This window comes from Corvus brachyrhynchos, unplaced genomic scaffold (assembly GCF_000691975.1).
Source record: "Corvus brachyrhynchos isolate BGI_N302 unplaced genomic scaffold, ASM69197v1 scaffold89, whole genome shotgun sequence".
Classification (NCBI taxonomy): Eukaryota; Metazoa; Chordata; class Aves; order Passeriformes; family Corvidae; genus Corvus; species Corvus brachyrhynchos.
The window spans coordinates 4,091,381-4,112,287 of NW_008246063.1; the positions used below are offsets into that span (position 1 = coordinate 4,091,381).

The 20,907-nt window shown below is 41.3% G+C and overlaps 1 protein-coding gene and 1 non-coding gene across 8 annotated transcripts in view; one reads left to right on the forward strand and one right to left on the reverse strand.

The window, feature by feature from the left end:
- The first annotated feature begins 32 nt into the window (after positions 1-32).
- Positions 33-20,907, forward strand: part of COL22A1 (collagen type XXII alpha 1 chain) — a 226,914-nt gene continuing 206,039 nt past the window's right edge. For 6 of the 7 annotated variants that reach the window (XR_001866005.1, XR_001866001.1, XR_001866002.1 and 3 more), the window contains exon 1: positions 33-386. The gene's annotated coding sequence lies outside the window, so the exon portion shown is untranslated. Of the gene's footprint in view, positions 387-12,064; positions 12,194-20,907 lie in introns of those variants that run through there. The other variant, XM_017746705.1, reaches the window with a different exon arrangement.
- Positions 10,645-10,717, reverse strand: TRNAA-AGC. The gene has a single exon. It is a non-coding gene; the product is annotated as a tRNA-Ala (tRNA).

A 20,907-nucleotide genomic window follows, 5' to 3' on the forward strand; every position in this document is an offset into this window, starting at 1 on the left:
TTCTCTCTTCTCTCTTCTCTCTTCTCTCTTCTCTCTTCTCTCTTCTCTCTTCTCTCTTCTCTCTTCTCTCTTCTCTTCCTCTTCTCTTCCTCTTCTCTTCCTCTTCTCTCGCAGGTGGGGGTGCACAGGGGATGCAGCGTTTTGCCCATCCCTGCCGTGTCGCTGACAGGGACCTGTGAGCGCGTGTGTGCGCAGGGGGGCTCAGGGGAGTGTGTCTGTCTGTGTGTGTCCCTGTCCCCGAGTCCGTGTCCGTGCGTCTGTCTGTGCGCTCCTGCCCCACCCGCCCATCAGCACCCCATCCCCGCCGGGCTGACAGCTCTGCAGAGCGCACCCGGATCAGGAGCCGGGCTCCAGGTACCACTTCGGGTGGTGCTGTGTCTGTGAAGGTAAGAGGACATTATTGGGTTTGCAAATCTGGCACCTGGGGCACTGTTACTGAACACAACTTCTGCTGTGTCTTTTTCATTTTTCCCTCCAGCAGGGAGGAATATCAAATTCAGAAGACTAATTTTTTTAAACTATGCAAACATGCAGGAACAGGGTCTGTCTTTTACAAAGGAAATCCAGAAGGATCTGTGTTCCATTATTCTTAAGCTGGGTTTATTTATTTCTCATTTAGTCAACAACATTTTCAGACTAGAGTGTGCTAGGTTAGTCTGTCACCTGAATCAGGTTTGGTCAGCCCTCAAATTTGGATTAGCAGATGTAGAAGACTTCACTGCAGGTGATAAAGCAGCAACTGAGGGATGTGTAATGCCTTCATTGAGGAAAGCCATTGACAGGAGGTTGACAGATGTCAAGATTACACTATAATCAGTGTTTTCAGTGTTGGGTCTCAGAACATAAATACCTTGGGATTTCTGTGACCTAACACCTTCTTGTATTCTGTCTTTGTGTCAGTGCAGTTTATATCAGTATCTGGAAATACCTTGCTGTGTTAACAAGGTATTTTCTTCACATTTATTACAAATGTGCTGTGCATCACCTTCTAGCTGTAACCTCCCAGCCTTCCTCTAAACTGCCTAAATCATCCTTCTCTTCTGTGTTTTCACATTGCTAGAGTTCTTAAAAGTGTAGTGACTGCTGACACTTCACAGCATTAGCGTGCATGTGGTGCTGTGCCTGTTTGCATGTATTTTGATTAAAATCTTAAAATAACACAGCCCATCTGTGCAGTGTGGACACTAATAGGATCATTCTCAGGAAGATGCACCTGCAAAGTCTATCTGTATTACTATGTGCTCAATTACCAACCAGAATTACTGTGGGTGCATGCCTGAATCTTTTTCTCTTTGATGAAAGACTGGTTAGACACCTGTTTTGGGGGAGTTGGTATAGATAATAATTGATAAAATAATAGGAAGAAGTGTTGGTAAATAGGTCAGGCAGGCAATTGCAAGGTTTATTCCACTTCAAAAACTATATCACTTTTTTTGTTTGTTTGTTTTTTTAAAGAGTAAGAATTTACCAGTTTTAGCTAAAGTTTCAATCCTACCAACTATCATATGTATTTTCCACCAAGATGCTGCTATTCTGAATATACAAATACTATGGTCTGGACAGCTGGGACAGTGTCCTGAAGTAACTTCTAGTTAGACATACCAAGTACATGAAGATAGATTTTATATCAATGAAGTGTTTATAGAATACTATTACAAAAGAAACTCCTGAATATGTGTTGTAGATTCACTGTGCATCTTCAATAAGTATGTTGTGTTCTGTTGCTTCCAGGAAGAGGCAATGTTGGATATTTTGGCATCTTTTCTGGTGAAATGGAGAAGAGTCCAGTTCTGAGCTTAGGAATGGGCAGCCCACCAGCTGATGAATGTCATCTGGTTTTGTGCAGAATTACTCCAAGTAACTTGCAGAAAGGCGGTCCTCAACACATTGCAAAGCAAAGGGAGGAAAACAGGTCTTTTGACTTTTAACCAGCAGATGACAGTGCTTCTCTCTCCTGGGATCAGTTTGGGGCCAAATCTTGTTTGTTTTAACAGAAAATGATAGTCTCTCTGATTTTAGTGATTGTCTCTTGAATTTGAGTGAGACCTGTGCCATGAATGAGAAGAGTTTTTGGGTTGCAATAGCACATCTGATGGAGGACTCATTGCAGGGGAAGTATCTGTCTGACTCATGTTACTCTGACTCATATTACTACTGTGGAAGAAAAGCTCCCCAGTGGGGATCTAACAGAGGAAGAATGAAGTGGAAGGATTAGTTTATTTTTTTGGTCTGTGGGAAGGTTTTTCTGAGCTCAGATACCCAGAGAATGTGTGGGTGAGCATGTCTATAGCACCTATACATACAATACATACACAGAAGTATTTTCTTACTTCTTCAGGCATTTCATATGGTTTTAAGGCAAACATCTTCGCTACATGCCGGAGCTAGCTTTTGATTCTGGAGATTATGATACTGAAAATAATAGGAATAAAAGAACACTTTTGTTTCCAGCATGTGATAACTTTCTTGCTAAAATATATTTCTGAGATTTGTTCCATTATTATCTTGGCTTCAAAGGATATTTCAATTTGTCATACTGCAATGCTTTATTCTAAAACCTGTTTTGATTAATCACTGCTGGGTGATCACAATTCCTCATGTTTAAAGACCATTCTTAAATTCTTCCTATTTCTCATAATGAGGATCAAAATCTTTAAGAAAAAAGCTCACATTATATCAACATGTTGTCTGTACCACCACACCTGAATGGTACGGGTGGTACTGGACTATTTCAGCTCTTCAGGCAATGCCAAATTCCCCAGTCATTCTTACATGAGCTTTAATTATGTATTATCTCCTATGACACTGAAATATCTCCTTCTAGGCTTCCCAACTCTATTTCCCATTGCAAGAAAATGTAGTGGTGCATTTTGGTCTTTAAAACTGACTCTTTAGAGAAGACTTATTCCTGCAGGTCTTTCCATGGCTGAGTGAGTCTAAATTCAGGAATGTTGGGTCCTTACTGGGTGCTGCTCACTTTGCATGAGGCACTACCAGCTGTTAAAAAGATGTTTTGGAGTTTGAGAACTCATGTTTGGGGAGTGAGGAAAGGGGGAGACAGCATCTACAGAAATCACTGAACTGTAACTGAGGAACTGTGAACATTTTTTTTTTAAATTCTTGTAGCAAATGCAGGCACAGCAGGAAAAACACAGGAAAATGGACATATTGGAACCTAATCCCCTTTGGACACAAACTCATTCTGGTAATTTTCTTCATCATGTGCTTGATTTTACTTGGTGTTTTCCTAGAGGCTTCTTCTAGTTGCTGCTGGAAGTTTAGTGATCCCCTTCAGTGGAAATCACATCAGGCTTCTGAAGCTGGCAGGAGCAAAGCTTGGCTGAGATGGCTGTCCCAGCTCCATGAGCGGAGCCAAGCAGAAGAATGCATTCTGCAGAAAGAAACTTCTGCAAAGGTCTCCCATGGTGCTTTTGGGAGGCTTGCAGGTCTTAAGTCCTGAAGTGATCTGCTCAAGGTTCACTCAGACTTGCCTTCTCCTTTGCAAGCAAGTGAAAACTCACAAGGCAATAATCATAACATTTATTTTACAGTTTTTAATTTCAAATTTTGTTTAAAATATACTGCTAGGTTTTGTTTGGTTGGGGTTTTTTTTTCCAGGGAGAGGAGGTCTTAGTCCTAATGTTCTTGATTTATAAATATCATCAAGGGTCAGTAAATAACAGGTGAAGTTAAGGGTTTTTACCTTAACAGTGCAGCTCATTGAAGTGTAGTCAGGAACTATGGATTGAGGATGTTGCACTGGCAGCCTTTGGCAAGTCACTGAATCTGTGAACAGTCAAATCTTCCAGCTGTGAATGAGATAATATTAGAAGGAGGTTTCACATGAATTGTGGCCTTAAGTTCCTAAAAATACCCCAAACAAATCAGAAGGTCTATATTAGTTCAAAGCATCTTGATTTCTTATTAATTGAATAATATATTCTGTAACAATTTGCAACATTTATAGAATTTTAGTTGCAAAGAGACACTAGCTGGAGCTGATTTCTTGATAAGTATGGAATCAGAGAATAAATTATCAGTTTAGGTTGGAAAATTAAATTAAATTATCAGAGAAATTAAATTAAATTATCAGAGAATAAATTATCAGTTTAGGTTGGAAAAGACCCCTAAGAACATCAAGTCCAACCATTAACCCAGCACTGTTGTGTCCACCACTAAACCATGTCCCCAGGTGCCACATGCATTTTAAATACCTGCAGGGATGGTGACTCCACAGCTCCCCTGGGAAGCCTCTTCCAATGCTTGACAACCCTTTCAGTGAAGAAATTCTTCATAATCTCCAATCTAAACCTCCTCTGGTGCAATTTGAGGCCATTTCCTCTTGTCCTATCCCTGTGACCTGGAAGAAGAAACCAACCTCCTCACAGGTCTTCTCTTCAGAGATAACAGTGGAGCACACAGATCCCTACAGCCCTCGTTTTCCCTCTCAGGATTTTTCCTTTATGTGATCTCCTTTGCCCTTGCTGGTGCAGGCTGCCATGGGGGTTGTGATCAGCAATTACAAACCCTGGGCTGGCAATCACAGCAGAGGAGCTTGGCTGGGGGCAAGGGGTGGGGGGAGTATGCCCTGATTTCTTCTTCCTGCTTTACTCCTGATGTCCAGCTCCACTGACTAGGCTGAAAAAAATTATCATGTGAATGTGAGCCACGAAACAGGATGGATAGTTCTGCTTGTGGGACAAGTTGCTTCTTCCTTTCTAGTCTGAATATGAGGGTGGGGGTGGACTGATAATATTTATTTTTCAGCATCACTAAAAGGTCAGTTGAATAGCTCAATACTTCTCATAGCAAAGAAAAAGTATGCACACACTGTTACTGCCCTGAGAAAACTGATTCAGGATTGGCAGTAGGTGGGTTGATGGTGGATACATGACCTACCAGGGACTTGTGTTATAGCTTCGAGATTTAATCTGGAGTGGGGAAAAAAAAGCAACAACCCATCTCTGTAATAACAATTATTGATATACAACAGATATGTTGTTTAGTGGAAAATTTATTTCACAAATCAGGTGATGCAAGTAGTGAGACACCTTTTGATTCCTTGTACTGCCAGATGCAACCTAAAAAAAAAAAGTACATTTGGGAGATCAAAGTGGGCTGAGTTGCTATTCTTTATTACATTGAGGTTTTCATGGCAAATATCTGGTACCTCTGTGTACAGTAACAAGGGTCTGAGATTTCTGGAAGTGTTTTGACTTTAGAAAGCTTCTTCCTGTAAAGCAGTATGAATACTCTCTAAAAACTTCCCATTTCTTTCCTAGTACGGAGGAAATTCAGCAGTAAATACTGGGCAGGTGCCTGTGAGCTCTGGTACTCACTTGCACATCCTTGCTCTACAGAAAAAGCAAAGCAGGCTGTCCTGGGACCCCACTGAGGAGTCACAGATCCCAGCCCAGGGTGTGTGGGGCTGCAGAGCTGGCCAAAAAGTGCCAAACCTGTACCTGATCTGATCACATGCCACAAAGCTTCTCCAAGCTGAGTTAGGCTTGATTATTCATTAGGAATGAATGAAACAGAGTTAAAGGTCATGTTTTGCAAGTGCTGTCAGTCCTGATTATGCAGTTGTGTAGATTTCCTCTGCTCAGGGAGTGCTGTTACCACAGAGCTCATCTACTATGCAGTAGATGTAAGTTACCCTTCTCCAGCTCATCAGAATCTATTTACTTTGCATTGATTCAGTTCCTTAGAAATTAATCTTTGATTCTTTGCAGAACAGAAGTATCCCCTGAGTTCGGTATAAGCAACTTGATATGATTATTGTTATGTCCTGAATATTGATTCTTAAGTGATTTTAATAAGAGATGTCAAAACTGCCATATTTCACTTCACAGTTGAGGGCAAGTTTAAACTATTGACAGATTTAATTATTTTTGGACTCATGGTCTTTGTTCTAAGCTTAGTCAATACTTGGTTGTGGTTTGACTGCTTATTGCCCAAATGCAATTTTTTCAGTGCTCAACCATGTTGAATTGTGTTCCCTTGGTCAGCACCAGGTATTTCCTTCCAGAGCAACCTGGTTAATACTGATTGCCATAGGAGGAGTTACTCTGCCTATTGATTGCAAAGATTTTCTTTGAGCTGTAAAGTTTAGCGGTACTGGGGGATTTCTGCTGGCTCCATAGTTAGTGTGAAACTAATGACCTCTTGTACGACAGAACTTCACTAATTCCAACTTCACCAGCAGATAAGGGCTACAGATAATCTGTGTGGACTCTCTTGATTGCCACTGCAGTTCCTAGAAATGAAACAGCAGCTGGTACCTATTTCACAGCACTTCTGGTGCTGGACATCCCTGAAACCCTTTATCTATTTCAGAGGTAGGACTGCTTTTTCTTCACAATAAATTAAATATCCTAATGAATCTACAAGGAAAGGAACACATGGTTTTCAGTCCATTGTAATGCTTGATAAAAGAACGTTTCTCAGTGCTTATCTTTTCAAGATATACCAGAAAATCTGCAGCAAACCCCACTGACTGGGTCTAGACAGGGTGGTCAGGCACAGTGGTTTTAAATCCTGACTGGGAAATTAGTTCAGCACCAGCCAAGAGACAGCAAGGCACTGCTCTTCTGTAGCACTTGGAATTCTCCTGTTCCTGTGTGAGCACTGGCAAAGCTCAGATCTGCCTCATTTCCATGATCTGCAGCAGCTCAGCCCAGGATGCTCAGTCTGGACACAGGACCTGATGGTGTAGCTCTGCCATGGACAGTGCTTCATATTCCTGATGAAAGAAGAAGAAAAAAACCCCATTCTTTTTTAAAGGACAGTGCTTTAACATAGATAATAAATCTGTTCAGCTGCCCTGGGAGGCTGGGGCAGGAGTGTGGCTCATTCCTAACAGATGGGTTGACAATCCTTGTTCAAGTCTGATATTTCATAAGCCACCTTGAGCTGTTTCAAGGCAATTTCCCTTGTCCTGCTTTGCTGTTTAATTATGGTACCACCTCTAGAGTGTTTCTGAGAGTGGTTTTTATGTTTTCTGGAGGTTTTTCTTAATTATACGGATAAGTACTTTTATGATTGATTTCCAAAATTAAAACAGTTTATAACTGGGCTTATATTAGCTTCTTTCTTTGCCATCCCTTGGGTTTATTACTGAGTACATTTTCTGTTCAGTTTTTACTCAAGCTATTTGTATATATTTGGCTACTTTTTTCTTCTCCTTTTAAATTTGCTGTTCTGCCATTATTTATTTTTATTGCTGCCTTGGATTTTTTTCTCATTTTCAGTGTATATTTTTACTGCCACATTTTCTTCCCTTAGCATCCTTTTCACTTCCCTTAGCAGCTGTTCCCAGACTATGGGCCATGACCCCAGGCAGGCTGTGGCAGTTACGAGTGGGCTACAAAATTAAGTTGCTAATTTTGGATGTGGTGACACAGGGAAGTCAAAGAGCTGCTGATTTCCTTCAGCAATTTTCTGAGCTAAGACTGATAACATGTAGGAAAACAGATAAAGCATCAAGTACCCTTATACCAGACTCCACTGGTATGATAAACAACTTAAATCTATTTACTCTTATTTCAATTTCTCCTCATTTCCATGTCTATGGCTCTGCTCCCTGTCTCTCCCCCAGAGAATGTTTTTGAAGGCAGTAACTTCTAAGGCATGTTCTGCCTAGCCAAGGAAGCCACAGAGGGTGCACTGAGTTTTGGGGAGTTTTGGAAAGTCTGTCCCACTAGTTGAAAGAGTTGCTGGCAGTTTTGTAGGTCTTTAGGATTCAGAAGAAAAAAACAAAACAGAACAAAACAAAACAAACCAGAAAACCAACAAAACAAAAAAACCCAAATGAACAAAACAACCCAAATCAAAACGATACAAGAAAAATCCCACCAGAAATAAGCAGGCATAACTCTGGTTTAACCAGTGTCACTTTTCCCCTTAGCTCTATGCCTCTGTACCTCTCTTCATTCGTGACTTGCAGATGCATCATATTGTGAGCTTAATTCCCTTACATAATTGCAGTGGTCCATGGCATGGATGGACATAACACAGGACAAGAGGCTGTGACACTGGTTTGTGTGCCATTTACCTCTCTTGGGTCTGTCTGCCTCAAGCAGAGAGGCTGAGTGTGTGTGGAGATGGGCCTTTCCTGTCCAAGATGTCATGCTGGGTCACTTCACCTAGATTTAGATGTCTGTTGTTGATCCTCAGTCTCAGCCAGACATCCCTTGCTGCCTTAAAATGGTGGAAAATATACAAAGTTTTTCAGGGTAATTTGTCTGACCTTTTTGAAATATGTTACTCCCCAGAAGTGTCTGTTCCTCTTTATGTATTATAGAGGGCTGGCAGCTGGTTTACTCAGACACTACACTGTAAATCTCTGTATTTGGTCAGAGGAAACCTCATGATTTCAATAATGCTCAGCAGAGTCTCAGCAGGACTGATTGCCCACAGCAGCGTGGAGTAGCCATGTCTGTTGACCCAGTATCAGTGGTATCTCTCTGTCAATAAATTGAAAAATTTTGTATTGATTAAAAAAACAGTTTGGGTGAGCAGGAGGGTCTGGAATAGCTGTAGAGGGGTGATGTGACTATTTATCCCAGGTATCAGATTTAGGATCTTTCAGGAGATACACGAAGTGTCAGTGATGTCGTACAGCTGAGTGTCAAAGATGGCAGAGGTAGCATTAGGCTGTTGGACTGCACATTGTTTTTAAAAACCCCTCTCTCATCCAGGGCCCATGGAAGAGGAGGAAATAAGTTGGCTTTGGGGAATACCAGTCTTTGGGTTGATTTAGTGCAAGTTTAAGACAATTCTGACACGAAGCCAGTGTTGCTTTGAAACCAAAATAATTGCTGGAACATGGCAGGCAACAATTTCCTGTGAAACAGACACTTGCATAAATGATCATTTCACTTATTTACACTTAGTTACAAATAGGACAAGGTTTATTAATTCTGATTTGTCATTAAGAAGTTCCGCAGAGAATGGATTTTTTCTTTTGTCAGTCCTACGCTGTCTGCAAAAACTTGGCCTTTATCTACTCGAGTGTCTCAATTAAAAATTGGCCTTTATCTATGGAGTCTCTCAATTAAACAGCAGTATTATGAATACTCTTGATTCATGCCTAGGTGGGAGGATCTGGGCCATGTGCAAACAGCTTTTCTGCCTCATTACCAGCTCTTCTTGTTTGGCTAACTTGTTTGCCCGATCAGATGATAAGTGATAATCCCTTCTGTCTTCTGTGACATGATGCTGAATTGGATGGCTGCAAAGCTCGTAGGAGAGTTTTTCTCCTTCAGTACCATTGGGAAGAATGGGAGATATTAGCCCCTTTGGACTTTTAATGCTGTGTACTCATGGGCTTAGTGAAATCTTGTCTATTACAAGGTAAATCTTTCCACAGAAGGATCAAGTCTGGTAAACAGGGCACCCTTTGCTCCTGTCCCAGCTGAGATAATGTGGGACAGGAGGGCCTTGCTTTTGGTGTGGGGCTTGGACAGCTGAACTGAGCTTAATTCTGAGTCTGTCACAATAATTTTATACAAAATGAACCATAGAAATTATAGAATTTTTTGGGTTGAAGGGAACCTCAAAAATCATCTTGTTCCCACCCCCTGCCATGATCAGGGACACCTTCCACTGGCCCAGTTTGCTCCAAACCCCATCCAGCCTGTCCTTGTACCTCCAGGGATGGGGCATCCACATCTTCTTCATCTGAAATCCATCCCCTATCCCCATCTAAAAAATGGCATTTTAAAGACCAGGTGACAGGTGAAGAGTCTCATTATAACCCTATTTTTCTCACCACCTGCCTGCATTTTTTATTCATTGCCTAACTTGCATTTCTTCGTGAAAAACTCCATCTTGGTAGCTGCTCGCATTGCAAGAGCAGCACCCGGACGCCTGAGCAGTGGACAAGTGACCAGGGGAGTCTTGTAGGTTTTGCACCAGGTCCCTGCTGTCCTAGAGGGTTTTGAAGAGAGTCAGTGATCAGCATTTCATGCTTCTGGAATTGCTGTTGTTTCAACTGTATGGCCTGCTGCCAAGAGCAGAATCTTCTTCCCAAGAATTTGAATGATTATTGGCTCAATAATCATCTAAACCACATAATTCACACCTAAGCAGCATTTTCCTTTGGTCCTAGGACTTGTGAAATCTTTTATTTTACAGGAGATGGTTCTTTTACCTCATGATTTTTCACAAAAGACAAACTTTTGGCCTTCTTGAAGAAGTCAAACTGAATCACAAAACACTCTGAATTTCATCCCCTGGGACACAAAATCACAAAAAGTGAAAAGAATGGGAGCTAAAAGCTAACAATTGAAGAAGGAGCTTGTAAAGTATTAGATACCAGGGAAAAACTTTCAAAAGTTTGTGCTATTATTTGCTAGGAGAAAGGAGAAATACGAAACCCATTTCTTACTAAATTAAAAAAAAAGTCTGATACTAGAAGGACAGTAAACACATCTTCCATCAATGATCACAGAAGCACAGAATAGCCTGAGCTGGAAGGGACCCACAAGGCTCATCGAGTCCAGCTCTGACGTGAATGGTCCCCATGGGGATCGAACCCACAACCTTGGTGTTATCAGCACCAGGCTCTGACCAACTGAGCTCATCTCAGAACAATTTCACATGCTGCCATCTGGTTCATAATGAAATAAATTCTGAAAACGCTGGAGAATGCGGGCATCGATCCCGCTGCCTCTCGCATGCTAAGCGAGCGCTCTACCACTTGAGCTAATTCCCCATCAGTGGTGCCACTCGAGTGAAAGTGTTAGGATGAAATACTGAAAATACTGCTCACTTTAGTGACCATGTTCAAAACATGGCAGGCATGTCTAGTTCAGTGCCTGCTTCTGTGCTGTAGGGTCCCAAATTTCAAACTTCTAATGAGAAAACTTGTTGATGAAAATAAGTAGATTTTCTGTATGGGTGGGTATTCAGGCCTTACTCAGGGATTACTTTATATTCAACTCTATATTTAAGGCTCAGAAATTCTTTTGCTAAGGTCCTTCATTGTATCACCTGAATTTGGGGAAAGGCCTCTGACCTTGTTCCCACTGATGCTTTCTTAGACAGTAAAAACCAATTTTTTTGGATTTGTTCTAAACAGTGTGCAAGCAGAATGGGAACTAGTAATAAAAAATTAATGTAATCTTTCCCATGGGCTTAATGTTTTCTGGGAATAAATCCATGAAGCTTAAGAAGGACTCTGTCACCAGCAATTATTTTCTGTGATTTAAGGTTTCAACAGTGTCTTTGATGTTACACAGACTTAAGTGGAAAATGACTCCCAATTTATTGATGCTTCAATTGTGTTGTCTTTATTTAGGGACAGATTCTGTCATTCCAATAAAAAATTATGGAGTGCTTTAATCTGCTAAGAGGTATGCTGAGATACCGGTGGGATTGCCTGAACATCGATCCTTTTGTGAGCCATGCTACTAAATCAGCAGAGCCAGCAAAGACTAAATCCACATATCTCAGGGTGTGCTATTTAATAAAACAATTGTCTGTGTTGGCTTCCACTGACTTGATAATTTCAGAAGGCATACCTGAACTATTAAAAATGCTTAATTTTTAAAATGTGTAAGTTTAAAAATGCATATCTTTTCTAATGCTTTCAATAATTGTCAAAACTTGTAGGTTTAAAATGATGACTTAATTGTTTTTTAAAAATTGTATATGACAATATTGTGAAAAAATAATGCCCTCAGACTGCTCTCTTCAGCAAACCAGGTGAGCTGGAAGATTTCTGGTAACATCCTTCCTAGGCAATTTCGTCAGGAAATACTCGAAATCACAAACTAGAAGCCATTGACCTGCGAGTGCCAGGCAGCAATCTGAATTAAACGGGTATCTGCCAGCCCCAGTGAAATCCTCAGTCCATGAGTGCTGATCCTGGGACCAGGAGACGCTCTGGTGGATCTGCCAGCAGAGGGAAGGGGTGTTAAGCTGTGCCTGTGTGTTCCCCTGGCCAGGCAGAGGAGCCGAGGGCAGCAATCATGGGAGGCACCACGGCAGGGGTAGCCCTTCCTTACTATCCTTGTCTTCTGCATTTGTGGTGGCTCTGAGGCTACTTTGGTCCCTGGGAGGGGTAGAGAAGTTCCCAAGTTCTGCCCACATCCGGCCCGTCCCTGCCTGTTTACTTGCAGGGCTGTAGCCTGCAGGAAAAGCATTCCTAAAGGCAATCCTCTGCTGCAGGACAGAGCTCAGGAATAAGGTAGGTCTTAATGTGCCTCAGAGACACATGGATGGAAAAATACTTCTCTTTCCTCTCATTCTTTTCCTAAAATGAGAAATGGGGTGATATAGTCCATTCCTAGATTAAATATCTGAATTTCCCCTAGAAATGTTCCCCTTGCTGTGAGATTCACACTATGCAAAGGCAATGCTCCTATTTATAACTTGTGGCTGAAGAGAAGTCTCTCATTAAGTAGAATCATCTTAGAGTAACTGTTGAATGGATTTCAGTGCTTTGGTAACATTTATTTTAAGAGCTTGTCCTCTGGAGAAAGGTGGGTCAGCCTCAGCATCAGGGTCTGTGTGGCTTTATTCAGACTTTGCACTTGTGTGTGTCCTTTGGAGTTTGGGTTTGCTTTTTTTGTTTTTTTTGTGGTTGTTGGTTTTGTTTTCATTTTTTTATTTTTGATTTACACTAATAGAGTTGCAGCTGCACATCAAGATGGAGCCAGGCTCTGAGGTATGAGAGATTTGCTGTGACAAAAAGTAATTGGTTCCTGCAATTTGGAATCTGATGAAACTGAACCATGTTAAGGTTGAATACTTAGCCTGCTCTTGCATGATCTTTCCAATAACTCATGCTCCTTTGAAGTCACTTCATTGTCCTGACTTTCCTGGGTTTGAATTGTTGCCAGCAAAACTGAGTCCTCCTGGTGTAATTCATAGACAAGAGTTATAAACCTGACACTCTTGCACGTTGGTATAGGGGGAAAAAATCTTTTTGCCCCTAGGATATTATTAGGATCAAGATGACAACTTGTGAATATTTTCCAGGTATCATAATGCTTTAATATATTGGAATGTTGAATAACATCAGTGATAACATCACAGCAATGTGTGACATAGTGTTTCTCTTGCCCTGAATTGCAGCTCTGTTCTAGCTTATGGTGGACATCAAAAGTTTTAATGCTCAAACTTTTATTATAGATTTTAATATTATTTCTGTCTTTTAATACTTTGAACCTTACAAGGACATTAGCTATGAAGTACACAAAAACAGGGAAAACAGTGGTCTTATGGATATCCAGTGGCATTCCTGTGGATATAACTGAATATTTTAGAAAAGTAATAGAACTGGCTTTTATGAATAACATCCCAAAGCAAATCATCTGGAAAAAATCTTACAGTCTATGAAGGATTTATCTGTGCATTTTGTTTTGTTTTCCACGGTGAACTTTTCATAAATAGTATAGTTATAGGTGAGGTGGACAAGCTGCTTCATGTGAATAAATGAATCGATACATCAAACTAATGCAGTGGTGTGGAAAAGCAAGAAGTGGCCTATTGACAGTGAGAAGAGACTTGAGGGGTGTGAGGGCGGACACGCTTTTCAATTTGCTGCAATAAACATTTTTCCAAAGACTTCACTAGTGGAAGTTCAGTATAAAGACTGAAGACCTGCATTATTCTCTCAATCTTTTGTTTCTTACACCTCAGAGGGAAATAAAATTCTGCCTTCTCAAAGGGGAGACCAAATGTGAGGAGATGGTGCTTTTCTCTCTCAGACTTGAGAGTCAAAGTTATGGTTCATGTGGATGGGACCACCAAAGAGAAGAGTTAAGCCCGCACCAGTCTTCTGCTCAGAAGGTTGATCCAGTACAGGGAACCAGCAGCACTCTGATCTGTCTCACAAAGACATTTCAAGGGTGGGGGAAATCCCTCTCAACAGGTAAATGTCAAATCTGACTGTTGTACTGTATGGTGCCAGTCGTGCAGAGAAGACTGTGCCATGGGAAGGCACATTTATGTGACATGAATTAACTACAGTGGCTCTCCAAAGCTGTCATACCACATGTAATGTTGAAGTTTTGTAGCATTTCAGCACTTGCTAGCAAGCAAATGCAGCAAGACCAGAATTCTAATGCAGCAAATCATAGAATCACAGAGTGGTTTGGGCTGGAAGCGACCTTACAGATCCTCCAGTTCCAACTCCCCTCCACTGGACCAGGTTCCTCAGACCCCCATCCAAGCTGGAACACTTCCAGGGATGGGGCACTCTCAGCTTCTCTGGGCAACCTGTGCCAGGGCCTCACCACTCTCACAGAGAAGAATGTCTTCCTAATATCTGATCTAAATCTGCCCTCCTTCAGCTTAAAGCCATTCCCCTTTGTCCTATGATTGCATGCCTTTATAAAAATTTATCACTCCAGGTCTAGCAAATTAGGGTTCTTATAGATATTTCCTTTCCTATCCCCTTTATAGTGTTTTGGGGTATACACCAGTTATTGCTCTAAGTGTAATTCTCTTGGATGTCCGATTTGCCTGAGAGATTTTAAGTATTTGTGCTGGCATGGCATTTCACTGGAAATGAAAGCCACAGTTCAGCAGTTTTGATTTAAGCCTGCTGAATTTTTGAAAGAAAATTCCTTCCCTGAATTTGGGAGTAACCCCAGCAACCCACATGCCATGCATGCCAAGTGGAAGAGGGGGTGTGGAGGCTTGAATGGGGAGCAGGATTGCATCAAAAAGCCTGGAAGTTGGATATGTAGATAACGGCTGAAAAATATGCTTTCTTATGTAGCTTTAAAAAGCATTTCCCAGTAAAAATACAGTGAATACAGTTGCTATAGCTACTAGCAGGGTTTTGTGCAGAACTTCATGAGGTACTTGCTGTGTAGTTGAAGAAAAGTTTTTCTCAGTTTGAGGGTTCAATATCACCTTGTGATTAGATTTTCTTCATTTAAGCAGGCACTGTTGAGCACCAGCTGTGTTTACAGTTTCTGCACTGAGCAGAAGAAGGCAAGGAGCTTGAAAACTTTTTTCTTTTTCTCTTTTTTGTGCAAGTGAAACATTGCTGATGTAGCTGAGCTAATGTGTTACTTAATTTCTTACTTATTTGTCTGTTTGGGATTGTTTTTAGGCCAAGAAACAGCTAATAGCGTTGTGGGCTTTCGTGTTTACCTTAGTATGGAAAAATTACAATTCTTTTATGATTAACCACCAGTCGAGCAACTTGTTCTGGGCCCTAGAAGACAGGGAAAGGTTTCAGATTAAAACATGACACTGCAAACAGAAGATGAATGCATTAATTCTAGAGACCAAGTGCATCAGGCAATGGTAGCTGAGCACTCAAACAGCTTTCTAGTCCTAGTGAGGGAATGTTCTGTCTCATACATCAAAACTGATAGTTCTATAGATCAGGAAAAGTACTGCAGCTTTGAACAAGTTATAGATGATATACTGGGATTGTTAAGAATAATTTTGGATTTAAGTTGGCCAGCAGGTCAGACTGCATGTTATTGTCTCTTTCAGCTGTACTAATCTGTAAGTAAGTGTTGTTCTCTGAATACATTGACATGAATATGACAAACTTTCATACATCAAATTAGGTCTCATATGTATCTGTGGAAAACAAGTTATAACACCTATTTTATCTCTTAAAGAACAGGCTGTCAGTCTTGTTAACAAAGACAAAACAGCAAAACAAGCACAATCACATCCTTTTTTCTTTTTTTTTTTAATTTGGCAACAGATAGAACAGTTACTCTTCAGACAACAACTGTGTTTGAAATATTTTCTTATTTGTATATGATGTCAATTCATGTGCATGTCTGCCCAGGGCAATGTGTTAGTACTTTGGTATTTTTCTTGGCATCAAAAAGAAAAGAAAGCAAACTACCTTCTTGCTCCTGAGTGGAGCAGGAAATGTAGTGCCAAAACAGATGTAGAAAGGCCAAGGTGCTCAGGGCGTTTTTGTACCCTTTATTTTCCTGGTGAGGGTCCTGAGCCTCCGAGCAGTCAATGAGAGCAAAGCATCACCCACTGGCATTTGGGACAGCTGAGCATCAGGGCTGGCTTCATCCAATCCAATTCATGGATAGAGAAGACTCAGAGTGAAGTGTAACCCTTTAGGCAATCCAGGAGTGCCCCATAGTTTTAGTTCCCATATCCATTATAATTCACCTAGAAACGAGACTGAACTCTGCACAGAATGTTCTTAAGCTCTCCCTGTGGAAAGTAGTGTGAAAGTTCAAAAAGACACTACTTTTCCTAGCTCCATTTTGGTTCTTCTTCCCCAATCTGCTTTTCTTGGACAATTTCATCATTCAGGGAGGAGGATCTGTTTAGAAGTCAAGATGTGCTTCTTCTGTTCCCCACTAGGCAAAGATTTTGTACTCAAGTCTATTCATCCTCTGCCTCTGAACTTGATAAAGTTTCCTATCATTACCTTTACCATCTTTTGCTGTTGCTGGTTTTGACTGACTTTCTTATGTCACCTTGACCAGACAGACATCTGCTGAAATATTGGTATCTGTTTGTACACCAATATCTAAATCTTTGCTCTTTGTCTAAGCTTCTTTTATTGTGTCTGGGGAAAATAAACACTTCTTGTGAGTAGTTAATTTATTTTACTCTTCCTCATGAGAAAGAGATAAAATAAATCTGAGTATGGATTTTTTCTTTCTTTTTTTTTTTTTTTTTTGATTCTCTCCATGAACTGGAAAGGAGCTTAAGTATAAAACCACATAAAATGTTAGTTAGAGACCTACAGCCTAAACTTAAATGACAAAAATCCCAGCCAGAGCTCTGCTATTTCTTAAGGAAAAGAGTGTAGTGTGAGACTGTTTGAAACTAAGCTTTACAATGCAGGAAGGCAGAGATTTAACTTGTTTTAAGTTCTAGCACTGCTGTCTAAGTAGGTATTTCTCCATTTCTACAAATTTTCCATGTCCTTTCTCCTCCACCAAATTTTCCAATGTTGCTTTAGTTATTATTTTCCTGAAAACACTTTATGTCCTTATCCATTTCAATATATCCTCTCCCCAACTACTTAGTAAAATCTTTGATATCTTACATTACTTTCCCAATAGCTCCCTCTTCTTTTAAGGTAAAAATTCAGGATATTGCATATGAAGAGGTAGGGAAAAGGGAATTAACTAATTTTTGGATTTTCAGGTCTTTTTGAGACAGCTTGAGGCACTGAATCTTAGAGTTAATTGTGAAAACTTTAAATATGAAGATATGAGAATGTTAGGAAGACCTGAGTGTAATGTTATTTCATGTCTCATTCATGTGATCTGTATATTCCTTTTTTTCTTTCATGGCCTGTTCCCTTTTTGCTTTCTCTTTTTTCCACTGCTGTTTCTGAAACTTGCATGAAGAATGAAAAGGAAGGAAGCAGAATGGAGAGGATTGGACAGGGTGAGAGTTGAAATGGCTCAAAACCCTTCCAGCCAACATCAGGATTATTGATTTGATACTGTCCCACCCCTTGCTATAAGCACAGACAGGCAAACCCAGCTGTGGTGCAGGGGTAGCAGCACATCTCTTATCAGCTCCTGAGTGACAGCCCTCTTGCCTCTGTCAGCTGCCTGGTGTGAGAGCTCTGTATGGGCTGTAGAGCACAAGCTTTTGTATCTTATCCTTTCTATGTATGTAAGTGACAGTGGTGAAGAGAGCCCTTCCTGTTAGAAACTAGGGATAATTTACATGTTTTCCCCAGCTACATATTTTCCTGTTTAATTTACATCTATCAGACCCTTATTTACTGTACTTCTCTTCAGTGCATTCTTGATCATCTTCTGTTTTCACAGAGTCATAAAATGATTTGGGTTGGAAGGGACCTTCATGACCGCCTAGTCCTGATCTCCCTGCCATGGGCAGGGACACCTTCCACTAGACCAGGTTGCTCAGAGCCCCATCCAACCTGGCCTTGAACACTTCCAGGGATAGGATATCCACAACTTCTCTGGGCAACCTGTGCCAGTGCTCCACCACCTTCAAAGTAAAGAATTTCTCCCTAATATCCAATCTAAACCTGCCCTCTGCCACTTTCTAGCCAATACCCTTGTCCTGTCACTGTGTTGTCCTTGAAAAAAGGCCCCCTTCATCTCTCTTGTAGCCCCTTTAGGTACTGGAAGGGTGCTCTAATGTCTTCCTAGAGCCTTCTCTTTTCCAGGTTGAACAACTCCAATTATCTCAGCCTTTCCAACTGGACAGGTTTTCCATCCCTCTAATCCTTCCCGTGGCCTCCTGTGGACTTGCTTCAACAGCTCAATATCCTTCCAGTGTTGCTTTAGATGGGGTCTCATGACAGTGGAGTAGAGGAGCAGAATCACCTCGGTCAACTTCTGACCACGCTGATTTTGATGCGGACCAGGATATGGTTGAATTTTTGGGCTGCAAGTTCACATTGCTGTGTCATGTCCATCTTCTCCACCAGCACCTTCAATTCCTTCTCAGCAGGGCTGCTCTCGATCTGTTCATCCCATCTTACTTAGTTTTCCATCTTACAGCCCTTGGGGCAGAAATGACAATAAAAGTGACAAGGCAGAACTTTCCTGCAGGTCTCCTTCTGCTGGGATCATGGTAAAATCGTGGAATGATTCACAGTCAGTGATTTCCTGTGTGTCACATTCAGAATTTGAGAGGAGTAAAGTGTGTTTTATCTCAGTCTTGGACTTAGGATCTCTGACACTTGATAAATTCTTCTTCTGCTTGACTCCCCTGTGTTTCCCCTTCCTCCATGCCCGATGTTGGTGGTGCCCACAGTGCTGGGCAGAGATGGTTGAGACATCAAAGATCCAACTTGTCTTCACTCAAAACTGCCCTGCACTGAGGCCATGCTTCTTATTTCTCTCATTTTATAGGAGTCTGTTCATGGTGAAGACAACCACAATGCAGAACTTTTTGGTCAGAGGAGATGGTTCTTCCTGTCTTCTCTTAGCCCAGCTCCTTGCATAAGAAAGAAAACCTTTCAGGTCAGAGTCAAAGAGAGACTGGAGGCAGTCACTTCCAAGATTTTCAGTCTTAAATTCTCCATCCAACCTTGCCACTCCGCAGACACCTATGCTGGGTAAGGTGTCTAAACTTAGGTTTCTGCAGCTGGGGCTTCCAAGACTTGCCCCTGCCTTAAATGATTTGAGTTGTACAATTATGAGATATTAAAGTGGCAATCCTACATTGGTTCCAGTACCACTTTTTTTTCAGGTCAGTTCCCAAAATGCTTTGTTACAAAGTCAACTAGGTGTGAATTGCTTTCTACCCTGGGGCCCTGCTGCAACAAGGAGGTAAAGAATGGCCTGTTTCTAGAATACCTGGTGGGAAGGGGTTGCTTGCAAGCTTCCTATATCTGTTTAGCTGTCCTTTTCACTCTGGTGTTTTAAAAAAGAAATGTCCATGCTTGTTCTCAGTGGAGGAGAGCATGGAGATGCTCAGTTTGCGTGGATTTCAGGCAGTGGATACACAGTGGGAGTGCTGGGTACAGAGGGAAAGGTTCAGAGCTGAGGATGTAACCCTGCTATCTGCACCTCTAAAAGTAATGAGAGACCTCTTACTTTCATGGCCTTTATTCACAGATCCCTCACTTTTGCTGGTGTGTTGGTGTCCACAGTAGAGTTCTGGATTTCATTGCAAGGGCCAAGACCATGCAAATCAAACCATGGAAAGGGTTTGCAGTACTAAATCTCTTAATCAAATGCACTTGTTGTTTCTGAACAAACTTTCATTATATTAGATATCCATCATCTTTTCGGAACACATGGAGGGGGAATTCACCCACATGGTGCAAGTAGAAGGCATTGATGTTCCTGTATTTGGGAAATTTTTTGTCATTAGTTCAGCAGAAGTGTTGGGAAGTGGTAGGTGAGTGTGTGGTGCATCTCCAATTAGCATGGCCCTATTAATAACCCAGAGAGTGACAGACAATGGGTATGAGCTCATTTCTAGAGTTTGTAGGGATTCTGGTTATCCAGGCCATTATCATAAGGCATAGAGCAAGGAATGCAAAGCAATTCTTCCTTGCCCCAGTTAAGAGTTCTGGGAAATGCGTTCACCAGGCTTCTCTTTGTTAGAAAGTATGTTGCCTATTTTCCAAATAGGTTTAGGCTGTTACCCCATCCTGATTCCTCGCTCCAGCTCTGCTGGCTAACTATATAAAGCCATGACATATGGGTCTTTTTACTGACATAATCCTCTACTGTACTAAAAAAGAAAATATTAAATTTCATTCCAAGAGCGGTAAGAACTTCCATGAGGATATAAAAAGCAGGAAATTGGCCCTGTAAGAGTGGAGTACTCTCATATTGAATAGCCTCCAGGGGCTCAGTCTTAAAATCGTCTTCCTAATAGCTAATGTAGGTTGGAACAGCTCAGTCTCTGCTTGAGAGGAAATGGGATTTGTAGGACTTTGATGGTACAGGTTACAGGTCTTAGGCCAAAGGACTGGTGTTCTGTGGCCCTGTACAGAATCAACATGCTCCGTACATACTGCACTAACAAGAGTTTGAACATGCAGTATGGAGGAAGAATCTCAGGATTTTCCACTCCACCACGAACTGTTCCTACCATAATGTTTCTGGACATCATTTTGGTCTTTGTCTTGCTTAGATCATTCCTCCCTAATCTGAACAACCTGCAGGCAGAAGTGGCAGTTAATTTGAATGTATGAAGCTCTGGGAATAATGTTATCTATTACCCCAAACAGCCAGTGAGCCTTTGATTACCTGCAGGTGATGGATTTTCCATTTCCAGGATGTGTGTGTGCTGCAAACCCTGCTTCAGCAACAACATGAGACACATTTCAGCCTTGTGCTAGGTTTAAAAGAAGCAGACAAAAAGATACAGGCAAAGTTTTCTAATTTAGCCTGGTGCAATAAAGTCATTATCAGGATGGGTGAGCTGTGCACCTGCTACTGGGTAATGTAGTTTGGAGTGTGTTTTCTCCCAAGAGCATTCCTAAATTATTATGTATCT